Here is a 21311-nt window from a genome sequence, read left to right on the forward strand (position 1 = left end):
TTCACCTTTCTGGGTACAAAACCTTAGCTTCCCCAACAAACCAACCAACCAACCAACCAACCAACCAACCAACCCCAAAAAACCAACCTGCAAACGTATTCTCACTCCTTGAGGAAGGGGAGGATCATCAGGGGTGACAAATAAGTGATACAATATTTAGAGCACAAGGCAGTTGTAATTCAGTCTTCTCAACCTGAGGTAAGAACCTAAGCAGGATGGAAGTGGGGGAAGAAACTACATTTTTTTCCAGAAAATATTTGCTAATATGGCTCTTCAAATAACAGATGTGTCCCACAGGAACAGTCAGGCCGTTGCGTCAGGGTGGAGATGGGGCTGTTCATCACACCACTGCAGTGCTGAGTCAGAGCCCACGAGTCACACAACGCTGCACGCACGGCTGGACCCCGAGCAACACAACTGCTGCAGCCCTTTCTGAGGGGCATTACAGTAACAAACAGCGTTCTGGACAGATTTCTGGGGAACTGAACTTCCCCCAGGTTTTCAAACACATTGTTTAGTCTTCATTTCCATCTTGTACAGGCTTCTAAACATAGCTGATTTCAGTTTGAGCACGGTGACTTTCACACAAACTGAAGTACCTATAATCTGCCAACATGAAAGCTGTTTATAGAAGAACAGATGATTCCATGCATACAATGTGCTTATTTAGAACTGGTGTTCTTATACATAAATAAAGATATGAAAATTTTCTCTTCTGGCAGAATGACTGTCTCCATGTACATTAGTTATTTGTTTTAGTAGCAGGGAGAACTACTGGTGGCTCCAGTGAGAAGTTACTAGAAGCTTCCCAATGAACTGCTCAACAGAGCCCACGTTTCCAGGAGACACCTGCCTCGGGTCAAGGCTGAGCCTATCCATGGAGGTGGTAATACCACTGGAATAACAGATTTAAGAATGAGAAAATGCCTTGCACATCAATTTCAGTCAGAGAGAGGACTGTGAGAGACTATGTGAGAGAAACAACCCAGCAGAGACCAGGGTCAGTGCAGGAGGAGGGGCAGGAGGGGCTCCAGGGCAGCCCAGGGTACACCTGTGGGAGGCAGCTGTGCCCTAGAGCCTGTGAGATCCATGGTGGAGCAGAGCCCCGCCTGCAGCCCATGGAGGATCCCCCCACAGAGTCAGTACAGCATCCTGCCCTACAGCACCCCATGGAAGGGCCTGGGGGGAACAGAGACACCCCCTGCTCCCAGGGCAGCTCTCCAGCTGCTCACACATCACCCTTGGCTCAGGGCTCCTGCTTTTGGAATTCAGTAATGCCACCAAAGTCTCCCACTGCAGCCTCTGCCATGGTCAGGTGCTCAGAGTTTTTCACTGTCCTTACATTTGGCTGGATTTCCCACACCAGGTAATATCCCCAAACAGAAAGCACCTCACTCACTCACACACACAGAGAAGAACTGACTCCAAACTTTGTCACTGACTGGAACAAAACACTGCCTGGTCAGGAAGCACAGACCATCAGGGGGAGGCAAACCTCATGTTGTTTATCCCAGATGTGTATCTTTCCAGCAATTTATCAGTTTGGTGATCTACTGCCCCAAGAAGGATTATTTATATTCCCTGGGGATGTTTTGTGAACTCCCAAGAAGCAGGCAAGGGCATAGAGTATCCCACAGGTTGTGGACAGGCTGTGAGTGACCCAAATGATCTGAAATATCAATAGCACCAAAGTGACAACATACATACCTAAAAACCTGCTAGTGGGAAACAGTAAAAATAACCAGGTCAATAAAAACTACCTCAAATGAACAAAGCTGAACACGCTTGCAAAGCCTGGAGTTGAAGGTAACTCAGATATGGGTTTTGAAAATTATAGATTTCTCATTTCCATAAATTTAATCTTAGTTCAACTGGCTGGGTTATTTCTGGTAGCATAGTTTGAGTATGCCAGACCTTCAGTCCATGCACCCAAGACATCTTTAGAATCTTAGCTGCACCTTAGCAGATTGCCTAAACTTTGTGCTGCCAGCAGAGACAACCCATACCATAATGGGAGCGCCTGTCTGGTTTCTAAATATAGTTTAACTCTACTGAAGACAAGAACTTTCCTACAGAGGTTAACATCACTTCAGTGCAGACTGGTGTAAAAAATACGTATATATATACACACAGAGGTAAACACACTCAGTGTAGGTGCATCTGACTCCATTAAAAAGATGTGCCCACTGGACTGTGAATAGCAAAATTAATTCTGCATGAAAAGGCTCTTATTTGTGTTTTTGATGACAAACCCTCTCAGATAGATGGGAGAGGTATAATCAGCAGTCTGCTATTCCAACACTATCACACTCCTGCCCCAACAACCTTTCTCTTTACTCTCCCTCTAGCTTTCTATTATCCCAGGAAGTGCAATTCCTGCCATCAACGCAGCCAAATCTGGTAATTTACAATTACCAAAGCCAACCCCAAAAAACTGGGGTTTATCCAGATGAGAAGAAGCAAAAAGCTGCCTTCAAATCCATTGCACAGCCTGTCCGTGGTACGGCCAGCACAGACCTGAGAGTGATGCAGGGGCAGGGAATGGAGTGTACTGAATACAGCCCCCCATGGGAGGGACTGATGGGCTGTGGAGATGCCCCAGGAGCTGCTCCCTTTCCTGGTAGGGACACAGAGCACACGCACCATGGCCTGCCCACTAAACTCACTACTGCCCACAGATATTGGCACACCTCTGCCATCAGCACATCTAAATCATCATGATTTTTAGGGGGGTATTTTTTATTTGAAAACAAAACAAACTTAACACCGAGAGTTTAGTTCATCCTCAGCTGGGATTTGCTGTGATTTGTGCCTATGTGCTACAGTGTACAGTTTGTCAAGACCTGTGAAACACAGAAGGGCACACAGTGTTTATCTCTCCAAGTGTGTGGTTATTGATGAGCAATATTGTTGCTGGGGGATGTCTGTTTTTAAACAGAACATGGTTTACACTTCCTAGTAGTAGGCATGATTTCTGTTAAGCATTACATTTGCTCCAAAATTGGAATATTTTACTCCAGAGCACACACAGGTTTATCTCAAATCTACATCTCTCTGGGTTCTGTTCAGAGGGTGCCTGTACATCTGCATAAGCCTCTTTAAATGAACAGTTTCCAAGAAAGGCTAAAGTTTCATTTTGGTTTTGTCTGCAGGCTAATCCAAATAAGAGAAGTATCAGTCTTTCTGTGGAAAGAAAGAGATGGGATGGAGGGAGAAGCTGAACACACTGCCCTTACAGAAAACAAAGATGGGCTTGTTCTCACAGTGCTTAGTGCTATCTTCATCTCAAACCATCCAATCTCTTATCTTCCCAGTGCTCTCTCTTCTTTAGTATCTCCTCACATCTATTTCCATCTACAGCCAGAAAAGCCCAGACTTTGGGCTTTTGAGACACAAGCTTTGTGAGACACAAGCAACTTCCAACCTCCAGGTAATGCAACCAGCCATTGTACACTGCTGGATGAGGCAGCAAAGGCTTTTTCGTCCCGAATGGCTTTGGTTTTGTTTTTAAAATATCTTGAAGGCTAATGACAGAATAAAGAAATAACCACGGACAGGTCAACACCTGGTCATGTAACCCATTATTGGATGATCACATCACTCTGGCAACACACTGTTTTCCCCAGTGGGTAAATTTTCAGGAATTGCCCAAATTCTCCATTTGCTGAGATCCTTTGGGCTCATGGCTTTGCACTGTAGAGGAACTGGGAGGTTTTCACTCAGAATGACAGGAGGAAATTATCAAACTGTTCCTTGGCAGCAGCAGAGCAACACATCCAGCACCTCGAGGCTCTGTGAAGGGGAACTGGACCTGCTGTCCCTAATCAGCAAGACAGAAAAGCTGCTTTTATAGCAAGACTTTTTCTTCTTTTGTACTTCTGCCCAAGCTGCTGCCAGCAGATACTGGCAGGGATTTCAATAGCTGTTTTGAATCAGTGCCTGGCAAAAGCACAGGCAGGTTGAACCTGAACATCCTCTGTGGAGCTGCACTGAGGTTTCAGCACATTCCTGGTCTAGCTCAGCCCATAGAGCTGCACTTTCCCACGTGTGAGATAAGGGAGCCTGAAGAAAGCACAGGCAGTGTGTGTGTATTCCCTGCCCAGTGCTGCCCCTCTGCCCCCTCTGCTGTTGCCACCATTGTGTACAGAGTTGTCAAAATTTACTTCTGCTCTGCATCTCTGCAGTTGTTCAGATGTTCACTGGAAAATGAGACAAACACAGACCAACAGCTCGCATTTCCCTTTCAGACTGGGACTCCATTTTCCTCAGACCCTGAGGACAAGGACTGCTTTAAAGCAGATTCCTTTACTTGGAGGAGCCAAGGCCAGGTTAATAACATTAATAACATAACTGCTGCAGTTGAAAAGTGTCACTGGCAGTCAGAAAAAGTATGAAACTTCACACCCTCAACACAATTTTCTCCTGAGGTAGTCCCTGTGCTGTGCTGTCCTCTTGCAAAAGGAAATGTACCTTGATATTTTGCTGGCTGGGGGAAGCAGGGGATGGGGAGGTGGCAGTTTTTCAGTCCCAGCTCCTTCCTGCCCCATAAGAAAACAACTCAGTTCCTTCACCCCACTGACACTTTCTAAGGAGAACAGGGCACAGGTGGGAAGGTGAAAAATCCTTTTATACAATTTCATGCATCAGCACTGGGATTTATCATCCCAGTCATCCATGATTTATTTGATCATGGAAGTGCCACATCCAGGACTGCAGGGCAGACTCAGTACCCATTTCCAAAGAAGGGGTGCAAACATGCAGTGTAGCTTCCTTTCCCATGCTGCCTGCATCCCCGTCAGACACAGTTTTTTATGGCTCCAGGCAACAGTTTCAATTGAAGCAGTGATTGCAACGTATGCAGACTCACAGCAGGACTTGTGGCAGCAGCAAAGCCTTACAGGCTGCCCAAGAGTGGTCACTGCTTCCTGGCAGCAGCAACAGGGGCTGCACATGAGCTGGAAGGGGACGAGAGGCTCCCTGCCCAAGGGCAGAGCAGGGAAAAAGACAAACGCAGAAGGAGAGAAAACAAAGTGGAAGATCAGGAGAAAAGCAGCAGCAGACTACAAAACCAAATGGGTGGCTGCCTGCATCTGTGGGAATGTGTTAGTCCCTAAAGCACTTCAGGAGTTCCTTCCCTAAAGCAGCACATCAAGGGACTGGCTGGGAGTCCCACAGAGACAGCCCAGGAGAGCAGCAGCCCCTCAGGCCAGGTGAGCAGCTGCCCCTCAGGCCAGGTGTGCAGCCCCTCAGCCCAGGTGAGCAGCAGCCCCTCAGGCCAGGTGTGCAGCCCCTCAGGCCAGGTGAGCAGCAGCCCCTCAGCCCAGGTGAGCAGCTGCCCCTCAGGCCAGGTGAGCAGCAGCCCCACAGAGCCAGGTGAGCAGCAGCCCCTCAGCCCAGGTGTGCAGCCCCTCAGGCCAGGTGAGCAGCAGCCCCTCAGGCCAGGTGAGCAGCTGCCCCTCAGGCCAGGTGAGCAGCAGCCCCTCAGGCCAGGTGAGCAGCCCCTCAGCCCAGGTGAGCAGCCCCTCAGGCCAGGTGAGCAGCAGCCCCTCAGGCCAGGTGAGCAGCAGCCCCTCAGGCCAGGAGAGCAGCCCTGCAGTCCCAGTGTGACAGCCCTGGCTGTGTCCCTGCAGAGCCCCCGGCGGCACAGCCAGGTGTGGTGTGACACTGCCTTTGTGAGGGCTGCAAGACCAAGTGCTTGGGAGCACAAACACTGCCAAACCTGCCATAAACTCCCAGCCCTCCAAAACACCACTTCCCTTCCATAGCTGTCTAATTACTTTTTCACACCAAGCAGAATCTCAAATGGTGGTTTAAGGCCTCAGTTCCTCAAACCACGGGCACACACATCTGACCCAGCAATGGCCATTGGCTGCTGGGCATCCCTCAGTACTCAATAAGCCAAGGGAACACAGGACAGGGAGCTGAGTGTCGCAGCCCCCTTAGCGAGTCACTTAACAGTGAGCTGCCTTTTTTCCCCCATAAATGAAGGCCAAGATTAATTCCTCACTTCCCTGCACCTCCCCAGCTACTGCCTCCCTCCTGTTCCTCTGTCCATGTTGAGAGTCAACCTAAGAGATCAGTGCCACTGGTTCAGACCTCTCAAATTCTTGCAAGCCAAGGCAAAATATTTTTCTTCATGTTGTATTTTATATGTGGAATAAATGGCTTTTGTGGTTATTAAATGCTCTCATGATGTGCTGACATTTAACCATCCCTTCAAGCTCTTTAGTTTACATTTTTAGTTTGACATTATCCCTCAATTCTTTTAATGAATTGTTCAGTTTTGTAGCAAACTGAGCAGTAAATCATGAAACCTCTTTACAGCTGGTTTTACAAAATGGGCTTTAAGGACAGCCTGGGGGAGAACCGCATCACTAAAAAAAATGAAAAATAGATAGGCAGTTCTGTCCTGCCTTCAGCTTTGAGCTGAGCAGTCTTGTCTATTTTCTCCTGTTTCTCTTAGACTTTTAGCCTTTTCCAGGGCTCATGTGCTTGCAGGCTGCATACTGCACACGTGGCTGGTGAACTCACCCAGCCCTCCCTCCCTCCCTGCTACCACCCAACCTTCACAAGCAGTTTCCCTGCCTTTGTTTCCCCAGTGTGCACGGCGGGCATCTCCTCCTGGCAGGCTGAGGCTGTGCAGTCACTGCTCTGTGGGCCCAGCAGGATGGACAAACACGGCTGCAGAGACAGAGGCAGTGCCTGCAGCTCTGTGGGAACCTGTACACGGCCCAGGAACTGCTGGGTCCAGCCCAGCACACACCTGGAGCAAATTCAGCTCTTTCCAAGCACAGCTCACTAGTCATCCTGATGATGCAAGACAAACTAATTGAGAAGTGCAGGTACTTTGATGATGCCAAAACGCTTGTAGAGATAATTAATACATTCTGTGCAAGGAAACCACTGAAACTTTGTATTCCCACTGCAAGAATCAAGTGGAACAAGTTCTCAGTTTGCAAACCACCCTACACTGAACGGCCAAGAAAATTTCTGAATTTAATAGCAGGGTTAGGATGCAGCACAGCGTGCTTAGGTGCCTGTGCAAGCTGCCTCACCTTGACACCCTTCAACCTGGGCTGTGCTGGGGGAACCGGGTACAAAAAGGGTGACTATTTTGGTCACAGAAGCAAAGAAATCACAGGACGCAGAAAAATCTGTCAGAAAATTCCACTATTAGCTAATCTGCCAGAATTTAGGTTAACTGTGATGCCCAACATGTGAGCTGGGAAAGAAAGTATGATGTCCCTATGGAATATACAAAATGGGAATGTCACGTTCTCCTCTAGGAGCACCAAGCCACATCCTCTGTCCTTAGGCAGGTGGAAAGTCATGAGGAGGTGGCACATTTTGGGAGACATGAAAATCTGACTGCCTCTGAGTTGTGCCATGCAATATCATTGTGTATTGGCCACATTATAGAGCATCCCTGTTCAGCCTGCAGCTGTGTGTATTACTGATGTAATTGAAAACCAAGCCAGAAAGAAGATGAAAAAAAGAAGAAAAAAGAGAGCAAGAGTGAGAAAACAACACGTTTTAGTTTTGGCCTACAACACTTGGGACATTTTATATCAGAACAAGTGGGCATTTGTCTGAGGTTGGTCTGCATAGACACATCATCTGAGATACATTTATTATTTATCCAAGCTCTGGGCCCAGGAAAAGCAAAAGGCTTATGTAAACCCCATTTGGGATTTCTACATCTTCACTTAGACATTTTCTGTACCAGCTTCCCATGCAGACAGCCCACTCAATTAGAGAGAGGGCAGAAAGGCTTCCTCTGTCAGAGAGTGGGTACCATTAAGTGTGTGACTTTGAGCTGAACTGTAATTTTCCCCAAAGTGGGGATGGGAAGAGCTCTAACTACCTACTGCTGGAAGGAAACTACAGGTATTACCTCTGTCAGTGCAAAGCTGTCCAAGACCAAGCAGCTCAGATCTTAGTGGGAAAAGAAGTGATACTTCTGTCCACCCAATGTAGCCATCCTGGAAAGGAGGGAGGATAGAAAGGCAATCCCAGGTGGGGCATCCCTTTCCCTTCCCTCTCACTCTGAAGGGACAGTCACAAGTCCTGCTTCCAAAATTAGTAATGAAATTACACACTCTCAACCTGACTGTTTACTCTTGGGTACCTCACTCTTGTTTCTGGACACAGCCACTGTGTGGGATGGCTTGGAATGGACAATTCCAGGTGGTGATGCACCTCAGGCATTTCCCACAGCCTAAACACAGCCTCCCAATGGTGCTTGTCCTGACGAGGAGAGGCTGGGGAGATGAACACCCACCTTGTGTAGAGTAAAGGGTTTGAGGGCAGTAGAGTCTCAGTTCTTAGGAGCAGTCCTGTGCAGCAACACAGTATTTGGTACTTAGCTTTGTAAATGTTAGCTCACAGGAATTCAACCAGAGCTCAGTAACTAAAAGCCTTTTGCTAATAACATTGGCCATGAAAGAGTGGGTGGCCAAATGACGCTCACACTGCGTATCAAAGGTCAAAGAAGCAAATCATCTTTAATTGAATATGCAAATTGCAGAAACTCTCTGAATGTAAAGAAGTTTAAAAGCAAAGATGAGAATTTGCTAAATGATTCCAGAAATCAAATGAGATACATCTACCCTTTAATTAATTATTTGTAATTAGACAGCTCTCAAAAGCAACAGGGGACCATTCCCAACTAGCTTGGGAATTTCAGCCTAAACAACTGGAAGAAGACAAGAAATTTACTCTTGCAAACTGAATATAGTTTGGGCTTTGAGGGAACATTTCTTTTTACTATGAGTCTATCCATTTTCAGTTTTCAGATAGCTACAGGCACCACACTACTGCATTCCAGCTATTTATTTTGTGATTTTACAATCCTTATGGTTCCCTCCAGCAGGCATGTAAAAACCCCACCAGACCAAAACCTGACAGACCAGGCAGGGAAACAGTAAAACTGACTTTACACAACGTGTTGTGAAATGCAGTGAACTAAACAAATAGAAAAGCAGGTGGTATATTTTTCTTAATTTGTTTAATCTACCTTTGGTGTTGCTTAGAAAGCATTAGGTAGGCATTTGCTGATAGCTGAGTGTGTTGCAGCAGATGGCCCTCCAGTAAAAAACAGAGCTCAGACAGAGAGCTCTGGAGCCCTTGAAGGGCTGAAGGAGCTGTCAGCCATGTATTTGTGCCTCTCCAGATTCAGTCTGCAAAGCCAGCCCGTGTGAGCCATACTACCCAAAGGATGTGCAATTCCCTCCTATCTCTGTCCTGCTGAGGCATGGACCCTGTACAGGGAGAACGTGCTCTGCAGCTTTTTCCTTTAAGCCCTGGTTGCAAAAGGATGGTGGGAAGCAGCAGCAAAGCTCAGTGCTAGCTCCTGTGCTGGCCAATACTGGCCATAAATAGATCAGATAGCAGACACCTAATTGGCTCTTGACAAAGAGCATGAACTACAAGCTAAGGCTGTAACAACACCACTTCTATTACATTTCAGTCCCAGGGAATGCTGGACTGTGATTATGTCTTACCTCCTTGATTTCCCTGTGCTGGCTCACAGATGAATTTTTAAAACCTAATTTTGACGCAGTATCTTTGGACCTCAGCTTCATCCGACGTGATGGGGAGCTGAGAGTCATTTGCCTCTGTATGAAAGGGCTCTTTACAGTTCAGAATACAGAGTAAGCTCCATTTGACTGGAAAAAATTAAAAGTGCAGAAAACACCCTGTGCACATCACCCAGTGTGAAAGACAGTTTGAAGGTAAGAAAATGCTCTTCAGTGCCATCACTGTGATGTGACTGGAAACAATCTGGCTTCCTGGAATACCAGATCAGTGCTCAGTTTTGCAGCCTGCTGCAAAAGCCTTTGAGATCCAGCCCTCTCCTGCACTGCTACCACCACCAACCAACCATTCATACCAAAGTCACCCCTCCAGCACAACAGAAAGAAATCAGAAACTACTCTAAGAGATCAAAGCAAGGGATCCTGATGTTCATCTACCTTTAATCCAAACCAGCAATTGGTGTAAGGGACTTAGCAGTGAACCCTGGCATGCCATACTATCATATGTCAAGAGATGAAGACTCAATATATTCTGGAATATTTTCAATCATGACATCAGGGCAGATGGCCTGGAGGACATTTGCCTCTTCCTCCTGTCATTGAAATGTTCTGAGAAAATGCATTTATCCCATTTGAGGCCAGCTTACAGCACAGGGTGGGGAGGGAGAGGCTCTGTGTGTGCATGCACAAAGGAACGTTCTCTGTCTCGCCATATTTAAGATGCAAATAATCCTACTTGGATCCTGTATAAATGCAGAAGCAGATGACTTAATGATCTAGAAAGATTGCCTCTATTCCATGGCACTGAAAAGACTGGCTGCTACCCAAGCCCCTTGCTCCCCTGAGCACACACTGCCCTGCTGCTCCTGGACCAGGACTTGCTCAATTTGTCAAGAGCCTGGCCTAAGGTTTCACTTGTGGAAGCATCTCTGTAAATCAAAACCAAAAATCTTCCACAAATCATCCTTCACCAAGCACATTGTGAAGTCTATCAGAGACTTCTCAACACAGTCACAGATCTAAAGGAGTCTAAATTTCCTCAGTTAGTCAGTGTAGACTCCCAGTGCCAAATCTGGTTAAACATAAGATGTCTTCCTTAACAGCAAACCCAAATCACCCACAGAGTGATTGTACCTGCTCCTCACATGCATTTTTTTCCTTAATGTCTGACTTCCAGACTTAGATCCAAAGACATAATTTCTCTAATAAAGAACTTGCAGAATAAGCACAGAAGTGCTGCTATAACACTTGGCTCTCCAGTTACTTAGTGGTGATATTTTAAAGGATATAAACTCATCCACATTTTTAGCTAAGCTATTTACAGCAGCTCCAAGTGCCAAAAAGATGCAGGTGTGCTTGTTTAAACACATTCCTGTGGCTGCCTTCTGAGCTGACATTGTTTTTGGGTAACCAAGCTTTCACAAAAGCATCCATCAGCTGTGACAAGAGCCATCGTGGTCAGTGCATTGAGGAGGAAACCTGGGCCCCATAGAGCCCCTGTCCCCCAGAGCCTGGCAGGGAGAGGTGGGAACAGAGAGCTCATGGACTGGGCCATGGCAGTGCCAATGGCTCATGGGACGGCTCATTTCCCTGCCTGCACAGGTAGAGGTGCATGTTTTTATTGCTGCTTTCATGCTGCAATGGGTGCGCTGCTTTAAATATCTTCCCCAAAATAGTACAGCAATACCTTTAGAGAAATAAGGCTGCTTTCCAAAGTTATACTGTCTAGAAAGTCTGAAATCTTTACATACCGGAGCAGAAGGCGCATCTGTTCTGTAGTAGCACTATAGAGAGAAGGCTGTTATTGAGTTACTGTAGCACTGAGTCAAATCACTGCTGCATTCCTGTCACACACCCTGCAGCAAAGAAAGTCATCCCTGTGACCTGCACTCAATTATTTTTTTTTTAACTGCATCTTTAGGTAGCGTTACCATGTCACCAATCACCTTGTGGATTTACAGCTTTGAGTAATCCAAAATAGACTACGACCAGTCTTATTGCTCTCTTGTAAGAAAAAGGGTTCATTATGTCCTAGAAGCTTTTACTTAGATCAGAATGTTCTAAGGGCTGAGTGCTGATACTGATCACATTTGAGGCAAGATCTTTAATAACCAACTTTGAAACATTACTGTGCCAACCAATTCTTCTCAAGCTTTTCCCATTAATTACTCTGGCCCATAACCAGTGGTGTACAACCTGCAGGATTGTCAGACCAGTGTCACCATACAGGTGCCACTTCTGCCACTCTGCTCAGAAACGCTTTCATCATGACAAAGTCAGTGGCCACTGAAAGAGAGACCCTGAGCACAAGCTGCCTCGTGTTTCTTGTTCCTGTCTTGAACCTGATGTGAATTCTTGGATGCCCAGATGGTTTCCTGGCCTCAGGAGCTCCCTGTTCAGAAATTTGTTGAAATATTCATGCTGTCTCCACGTTTCCCATGTGAAGCTATGGGGTGCATGCAGGCCTTGGCAGTGGGGCAGGCACCTGCTGGCCCCACTCCACAGAAACCTTTCAAAGGAGGAGACATCTCTAAAGGTCAGCTTTGCAAATCTCCTCCCCTAAAGCACCTGGGGCCCCAGCACGGCTCAGCAGAGCCTGACTCCCTGCAGAGGAGATGCAGTGGTGCTGCTGAAGAGAGGGCCAAAGCCTTGAGTCATCACCACACACCTCTTGCAGATAACACACTTGATATGCTTCATTACATCAAAAGCTTCAGCCCAGCTGCCAGGACCCATTTTGCAACCCAAAAATGCAAATGCAATTCCCCCATCTAGTGGTCCAGCAGAGTAAAAAAGCCACTTTTTCTCTTTCAGCTGATGGAGGAGTAGCATCTGGCAGGGACATCACCCAGCGGAGTGCTCTTGATGCACATCAACATGATGCTGCTTTGCATCATGCATAACATCTGCCCATCCCAACAGCAAAAAAGAAAAGCAGAAAAAACCCAGAGATAAACCCTACAGCAGGCTGCAGACCTGCTTAAAAAACCCCAAACAACAAAAATTTGAAGAAAGCAAAGTATGCTCTAAAGGATGTATAAAGTAGTGTGTTCCTTAGGCTGATGCAGGACTTAGTCCAGCGCATTTTAAAATAATCAGGAAACTGGTCTGACAAAATATCAGAATTACCTTGGAAACTCTGACAAGCCATTAGCTGTGACAGCAACAAAACTGTTTCCTAGAGCTCAAATTCTCATTCACTGGGTATAGGGTCTGACAGCCAGTGTTACTGGAGCAACAGGCAGAAATAATAACCTGAATCCTCTTGGTGAGGCACTTTCAGCTGCTGTTAATTACAGGTTTACATGGGCCATTCATTGCCGTGATTCTCCTCATTCTGAGGGGATTTAAAGCAATGCACGATGGTGGGCCAGGCACTGCTGCCCCTTCTCTCCTCCTGCACTGCCAGCTGGAATTGTCAGAGCTTTTTGAGGGATGAAGGATGGGGCAAGAGCAAAAGCAACCCCCACTGAAGTGCTGCCAGAGCAGCAGTGCCCAGGTACTTCTCTTCCTTCTCCAAAGACCACAAAGACAGAGGGTGGTAGGGGCCACCCTCATGTGCTTCCCAACACACTCCCTCAATGAAGGGCAGACACTGACTTTTGGCACCGCTGGGGAAGCAAAACACTTTCCTCATGGCACAGCCCCGCACCATGAGACCCCAGCCCTGGCTCCTGCCTGCCTCAGCCTCTCACCTTTTCCCTGTGTCTGGGGCTCACAGTAGGGAACTAAACCCCGTGCTGGAGACACGCCATCCCTTCCCAGCCTAACCCCAAGCCACACTCCATTCCCTTTGTTTTCCACTTTGAGTAATTACCCAAAGGCAAGTGGAGATGACTCTGTGACATTAAGGTTTAAGGGTTCTTATGGCCAAGAGAATTTAGTATCACGAGCAATACAACCAAACTCCCTTGATGGCAAAACTGGACTACACTTGTGCCCAAACCAATCCCAGCACTATGCACGACTTCTGACTTGTTTAGGTTTTTTTTTCAGAAAGAGTAGTCAGGAAGGTATTTTTGCTTGACCCATTATAATTCACAAACTGCCTCCTCTCTGTTATTTTACATCAGCAGCAGAGAAATGGTTTCTTATTTCCCCATTTCATTTTATGGATTTTCCATACAGAAGATCCAGTGCATGAAAGAATGAGATACACCCACTTCTGTTATATAAAAAAATCCACTTTTAAACGTATTTCAACTTATCTGCTCCATGCAGTTTATATGTAGTGCTTGGTCTGCTCATTAAAAAAAAAAAAAAAATCATAGCTTTACAGAGAATGAGATATTCCCATAAAGATCAGATTTCATTTTAAGAGAGAAAGTCTAGCTAAAAATCACAAGAGAAAAGGAAAGGAAATAAATTCGCCAAATGGATCCTGTCTATTCAGAGCTTTTATTTGGGGCTTTTCTCAACCACTTGCTTCAATATAAAAGACAGCATTTCTTCATAACAACCATCCAAACAGGCCATAGCTGGGAAATAGTTTGATTCTTCAACAAGCCATGCAAATATTTTGCTGGCAACAAGGGAAAATCCCCTAGAGGTGATCTGGTCTGCACAGCCCAGGGAGAGAAGCTGCTTCTGGTCTGTGACTTCAGATGATTCTGGGCTTGGAGAATGTGAAACGCACATGAGACATCAGAGGTGGGGAGCAATGGGCATCAAAGGGAAAAAATTTCCCTGGCCAGCACATGCTCCCCGGAGCTGATCCTTATCCTCATGATCAGCTGTGCTCATTCCTCACAGGGAGGACTTGGAGAGAAAGAAAGGGAGCACTGCCAGATAGCTGAAGGGAAAAGCACAGCTCAATCTACATCCATTTTGTTGTAACTGTAAAGAGGACAAGACAAGCCTTTTCAGGTTTTATTATTATTGGAAGCAGCGGAGGTTGGGAACTTGGGGAGCACAAGTGTTTGGTGTGAACTTCAAGTACAGGAAGGTAATGATGGGAGTTGGGGTGGGGCAAGGTTGATTCTTTTTTAGCTTGGCTTTATTTCAGAAAATATAATTGCGTACACGCCACAGAAGAGAAATTAGAAGTTCATTCATATCCAAGGGAGCCAGCACAGCAGGCTCAGCTGTGAAAAATCCAAGGCCAGTCAAAGCAGCACCTGGAAAAGCCCAGGGTGCTGGGAGCCCCATCATTTGCCAGGCTAGAAAATGTCTTGAGAAAAGAGAGATTCCATTCCGTTTAGCTTTTAGAGACTCACAGATTCTCTGTATAATTCCCAGCATTCTCAACATTCACCATCTACCTCACAAGCAGCAGATGAAACCTCTGGGAAGAGCTGTCCCCCTGTGACTGGTCTGACAACACGGACCACACCAGGTTCACCAGGTTGTTTGTACATTCCTGGTACAAGGCAGCTCTGAGTTCCTCCCAGTGTTTCCTTGTTTTAGTGCTAACTGGCAGATGAAGTTTGGTATGATGCTTTTCTAGAAAGTGCTGTCAAAGGGCCATCACCTCGCACCTCTGAAACCACCAGGATCTCATTGCTTTCCCCTAAAGAAAGAGGCTCTTTCCTCCTTCCCCTAAGCCGATGAATAATTTTTCTCAGACATGCAGTTAGGTTCAGAAGACCCAAACCACTCTCTCCACAGAACATAAACAACTTAGAGAGCAGCCTGAAAACTTTCCCACACTGAGGTTGTCACCTTCTCCCCTCCTTGTTGGAGGATCGCTCTGAAACCAGGACAGTAATTCAGTTTTCTGGCTCTCTCCCTTTTCACTCCTTTATTTAGTGTTAACAAAACACAACTGCGTGCCAAATGCAGCGCAATGTCTGTGGAGAGGAAATGCATCTGGGACAGACAGAACCAGGAGCTGCAGCTCATTTCCCACAGGCCACGTCAGAGGGCAACCCTCCCCCTGGGCCACCGAGCGTGGCCACACCACGGCTGCAGGCACAGGGCAGAGCTGTGCAGGTGATGCCAGGAAAACCTCACATGCCCACAAACACTGACACCATCTGCCAGCAGGCAGGCAGGGCAGAAAACACTGTACACAGTAAACACCAACGTGCCACAAGAAGCCCTGCCCACAACACCAAGGGTTAGTCACCACAGACTGATGGTGCTCCAGCCTGGCAGCATCGTCCAGCCCCAGACCAGGCACTTGCCTCTCCTGGCCTCCACGTTGGCTGTTTGTCTTGTCCTCAAAGAAGCTGAGCAGTCACTCAGGGCTGAGGGGTGCAGAGACAACTTTCCCTCAGGAACTGAAATGCCAAGACGACACAAGAAAGCCGGGCTGGAGCCTTTCGCAACAGGAAGGAGGTTGTTACAGCAGTAATTTACTGTGGTAGGTTTTGCAGCGTGACTGCAACATATCATTACACCAGTTTTATCCTTTTCCATTTGGCAGAAGCCAATTCCTCCCCCTGTTCCTCACAGAGCCCAAGCCAATATGGCTGCATTTCAAATGGTTTCAAACTCTGCCAATAAAAATATATTAAAAAAACCATCAACAACTGAAAATTCTCACAATTGCATTAGCTTACTCAAAACTAATACATACTTATATACACACATGTAAGTAAAAAATGCACACAGGTCAGCCAGCTTGAAAGGGTGGCGCCATGAAATGGTGGGGTTGGTCTCTGTGCCTGGATAAAACAAACGAAAGATAGGTTGAGTAGGAGCCCAAAATGAGATGGGCTGTGCAGGTCTCAAGGCAGATAAACTCATGCTTAGTTGATAGCCTGCTGCCTCAAATGCTTTAGGTACTTTTCAGCAGCAAGAGAAACCACACGCCCTCTTTGTGAGACTTCTGTGCACTACAGGCCATGCAGCCAGAAGCCACAGGGACAGCAGAGAATCAATGTTCTATTGGTGCTGGAGGAGGGAGCATGCAGGAAATAAAATATTGAATGTGATGTTTCCCCCATCCCCCAGGAAGATCTGTGCTCGTCCTGCAGACCAACAGCCCAGTGGCACAAAGAGAGGTGTTCATCAGGAGCCTTTCTCAGAGAGGCTAAAATGAGTATTTCAGTTGCTGAGGTGCACCCCTCTCCAGGCTTGGCAAACAGGGATCTTCCCAATAGGGTTACAGACCCCTCACCTACAAGAGCCTCTGCTGTTTGTACCACCAGTGTGTGGGGAAGGGCATTTACTTCCCTTGCCATGTTTTCTGGAGATACAATGCGGTGATTTTTGGGCCTATCCCAGCTGGAGGAAGGTGCATGAACGTCTAAATTCTCCTGCTTGATCCCATTTAAGATCTTCAGACATGATACCTGTTTGAGAGCAAGGCAATACATTACATTAATCTTCCCATCTAAGTGATGGGGGGAGAGAGAGTTGATATCAGCTCAGATGAGCTCTCACTTAATGGAAGATACTCCTGAGATATTTTCAGAGGATGGAAAAAACACAACAATATATTGGTTTCTTAATTGAAAGAAAATAAATTGCTGCAAGATACTGAGCTTATCCTTCTGGGGAACTCTCTGTAATTCAACTGAACCAATGTAGTTCTCACTCAGGGAAGGAACTCCATTTAAAAAGTTATTAAATAAAATATTTGTGACAGTTGCAGCCTTAGGTTTAAAGAATTAGCAATTAGCACACAGTGATAATGCTGTATTTGTATTCTAGATGTCAAACTTTGCCTGAGCTCCAATGCAATTAAGAAACACTCATTTTTAAAGTGTATTATGTACAAGTGGATTCGTAGTTGTACCAGACTTTGAGGGGATGGGGGGAGGAAGAGAGGAATAGAGAAGCAGCCACTAATCTTTCTTCCACTTAAACACTTGTTTATGACTTCAGCAGTGCAGTGTAAGTAATGATGAGGAATGAAAGAATTTTTATTTTCTCATTTAACAATGTGAAGCTTTGAAAAAATATTTTCATTAAAAATGGACTTCAGTATCTTGTCAGAACAATAAGCCCATTTTCTTAAAGGTCAGCTATTACACTTTCAGAGAAAAGAAAAAGAATAATCTTCTTAATCCTAAGTGACTACTTTAAATGAAACAATAATTGACTTATTTCTTTCCATCCTTCTGCATATATTATCAGCAAAAAAAAAAAGAAAAGAAACTCCAGTGAAAAACCCTCTGGGGTTTTTTTACATGTGGATCAGTTCAGCACAGAATGGCAAATGCATCTGTGAGGCCAACAGAGTGAACAAATTTGCAGGAAACAAATCTGCAGAATGACCAGTAAGAAGGAAGAACTTACATGTTGTGTAATATTTCTGTATGAAACACAGGTGAACATGAGTCCTTGTACGTGCAGGTAGACCCTTGGTTCAATCCTGAAATCCGTTTGGCAGTTCATTTTGATGATGAAATGTCATAAAGCGAACAATCTGCTCCTCGTGCTGTCTGTACCGCGGTGGGCCCCACTCCTGGGCACCGGGTCAGCCGCGCTCGGGCACAGATCCCAAAGCAGCTCCTGGAGATGACGAATTTCACCTCCCAGCACTGGGGGTATCAGAACTGAGCCGCTACGGGAGGGGAGGGGTGGGGAGGGAAGGCGTGTCTGTGCATGTAATGAGCCAGAAAAGGCAGATGGACATTTACCACCGTTTCATTATTTTCCTATACAATTCTCAATTTGTTCAATACTATTGCAAAGGACTTTCTTGTTTCTGCCTTGTTCAGGAATCCAAACGTTATTTAAAAATTCATGTCCATATTACAACGCTGCAAAAACTAATTTATTTTTTTAAATAAATAAATGGTTTAACTCACAAGGGAGATGTCAAGAGGTTTTTATACCACAAGGTCTTTTCTGATTATGTCAGAAAACTTCATTTTAAGCACTGTGCAGTCAATCTCTGAATGAAAGTTCTTAATGAGCTAATCCTTCAGAAATTAAACTTTTATGAAATCTATTTATTGCTCTTGTTAAATAACTCTTCCAGGTGTAATTCTCAAACTGAATGCAAGCCTATTAATGTCAAGAGAAGACTGAGCAAACAGAGGCAGCTGTGAATATCTACTGTAGATAACCAGTGTGTGTATAAAACAAAATGATCAATTCTTCCAAGAAAATCTACAAATACCACCAAGTTTGCAAACTAGAGATCACCTCAACTGTATAAAATCTTTGCCAGTGCTGGATCTCCATTGAATTAAATTGTGTAAATCCCTGATGTAGAAGGAAGTGAAGGTTTCTAACACCAAGAAAAATATATACCAGCAGATTAATAGAAAATAACAACAGAAAGCTTTTGAGAAAATTCAGAACAAAACCTTTACATTAGAAACTAGGCTGAAGCCAAACCAAGCCAATTCCAATTTTAAAATAGGAAAGCACACATTTCCAAATGCCAGAGGATTAAGTTGAGGCATGGAAGATGCATTTCATTCACTTTACACTATAGCATTAATAAGATAATTTACTTGAAACAACAGCCATTTTATAAGGAAAACCCCACCTGGTGGCCATCAGGGAAGAAAATCTCATTGGTATCTTTATTAGTGGCACTGAACAGTTTCAAACAAGTTTCTGTAATGACCAACTCCTTCCTAAAAAGGCAATCGCTCATCTGGAGCCCATCCCTGGGTTAGCATGGCTGGAGCTGTTTCCTACTGCTATTGAACTTAAAATTCAGTTTTTATCAATACAAAGTCCTTGCCCTTGTCTTATACAGCTGCTCAGAATTGTCAGAATCATAGTTCTAGCACTCTGAATAATCCTGAGTAACATCTGCTTGAACTTGACTTGACACCTGCAGCAAATGCTGTCCCTCACTAGTCACCTGTTTTCCCACATAGCTGTGAGTTCATTGAACACTGGGTTGCTCTGCATTCTCAATGGACATCATAGTCCCATACAAAGACTGGCCATTTGTTCCTCCCTTTTTCCTATTTGTGTTTATAAATCCCTTAAAAAAAGAGCCAAATGAAAAAAAAAAAAAATCCAGACAAGAATCATCTTATCCTACAAAAGCTTATTATCCATATAAACAAGTGTTGAAGTCCTTACAGTAACTCTACACATCCAAAGACACTATGTGAAGTAGGTGGTTTTGTTCTTGACACTACCTTAAAAAAAGTTAGAAAGTTTACCCTCTCATGGTGGGAGCTGCCATGCCTGTATGGTTTGTGTCTTTTTACTACAGCTTTTGATGAAACTTTTATTTCTATATTCTGACTTAAACTGGGCAATTCTTTTCATGCCCATTTTTTGTTTGTTTATATGTGCAGTATTTGTTTCTTGTCTGGTTTTATATGCTGTGATTGACAGGCGCTATTACTTGTAATAGAATTTGCTATTCCCTCACAGGTTTATTATATTCTATTATTTTTAATCCTGGGATTACAGGATTTTCATTATTTTGACTTCTTGTGATGTGCCACTTAGATTTTTGAAGTCTTCGGTCCACAATGGCTTCTCCAGTTTGAAAAAGAAATGCATCTAAGCCTTGGAGAAGTATAATGCCTCCATAATAACCAGAGCCAAGCAGGCCTGCCTGAAGTGAAGCCCACCTTTCCTGCAAACAGTTACTCCAAATGCCGTCCCACTTCCTAGGAGACCTGAACTCCGCATCCCAATGGCACCTTTCAGCTCTGTGTCCCCCTGGCTGTGCAGCCTTGGCTCTGCAGGTGGTGACACCTGAGTGCCTCCAGGAGAGCACCCTTGGCATGACCCCCACCACCACTCCTCTCACCCCTCCATCTCGGCAGCACGGCTGTCACAGATAGAGATGGAAACACAATCAAGTGCTTGGGTGTCCTCATTGCACAGTTAAAAAATAAGAGAAGGTGAGGCCTCTCTAATCTAGGAAAGTGCTGGCACAGAAACAGCAGAGAGGGAAATTGCTGTGGAATGTTTTTCAGCAGTAAATCATTATTTTTAAGGAGTCTAAGGGCAACTCTTCCCTGCTTAGTAGGCTCCTTGACAAAGGGCTGTCTGTAAGGGAGGAGAAAAACTGGTTCTTTGGCAATTTGAAATTAAAATTTCCAAAATCTCCCATGAAAAGTGGATTTTCAACAGATGATGTGGCAACTTCAGATCTGAGCATGAAATGTTAATTGAAAACAAGGTCAAGGTGACTCATGTCTTTACAATAAAACAACACATGTTCATTAAATATTAAATGAAAATACTGGCAAACAAGCTTGATTCTAGTTTTTAAATGAAACTGGAAAAGTTACAGACTGAAGAAATGACTTGGAGATAATTTAATGTTTATGGATTTCAGTCAGAAATCTGATACACTGCTGTTTGAGATCCTGAGGGAAACCATTAATTAGGTTGGCTTGCTCTGAAATGCAGTTAAATTGATACAAAGCAGACCACAGAGCTTCAGAAAAAACCCCAAGTATAATCATAAATGAGAGTCCTCCTAGCATCTACTAGAGCTTTGACAGAGCAAGAGTAGGTCCTTCAGGCTCTGCACTTTGGAGAAGCTTCCATTTTCAATTAGACATGGTGCTAAATACCCAAGGAGCTGCTGAAAACGAGAGAAAGACCTCGAGATGGCAGAGCTAATGAGGCAAGGTTTGTGTGGGACATTGCACTGCAGTGTCTAGGAAACAGGGAATCTGACTGGAACTCTGGCAGTCTTCAAAAATAACAGCAGCAAAGATGATCTGGCTGTGACAGCAGAGAGCAAATTACACAGCAGTGCATAGGGGATGCTGCAGCCAAGTAACTCAGAAACTGGGCAGCTACAGTCACCTTATTTTAAGGATTTCTGTGTCCACAGTCACCAACGAATGTTGCTGATATTTCCTGCTTCACGTATGCCAGATCCAAGCCCTTCCCTAGCACATGCATACATATCTCTACAAACAGATCTGAGTCTGAGCCCAC

The 21311-nt window shown here is 45.1% G+C and overlaps 1 protein-coding gene across 3 annotated transcripts in view; it reads right to left on the bottom strand.

Moving 5' to 3' along the window:
- PHYHIPL (phytanoyl-CoA 2-hydroxylase interacting protein like) overlaps nt 1-21311 on the bottom strand; it is a gene marked incomplete at its 5' end in the record, with an annotated part of 124012 nt that overhangs the window by 93392 nt on the left and 9309 nt on the right. Inside the window, one exon of one of the 3 annotated variants that reach the window (XM_083866564.1) lies at nt 11288-11311. The exons of the other annotated variants lie outside the window; for them this stretch is intronic. Of the gene's footprint in view, nt 1-11287; nt 11312-21311 lie in introns of those variants that run through there. 3 annotated transcript variants of the gene reach the window in all.

Source organism: Zosterops lateralis (assembly GCF_965231275.1).
Source record: "Zosterops lateralis genome assembly, chromosome: 8".
In the NCBI taxonomy this organism is placed as follows: Eukaryota; Metazoa; Chordata; class Aves; order Passeriformes; family Zosteropidae; genus Zosterops; species Zosterops lateralis.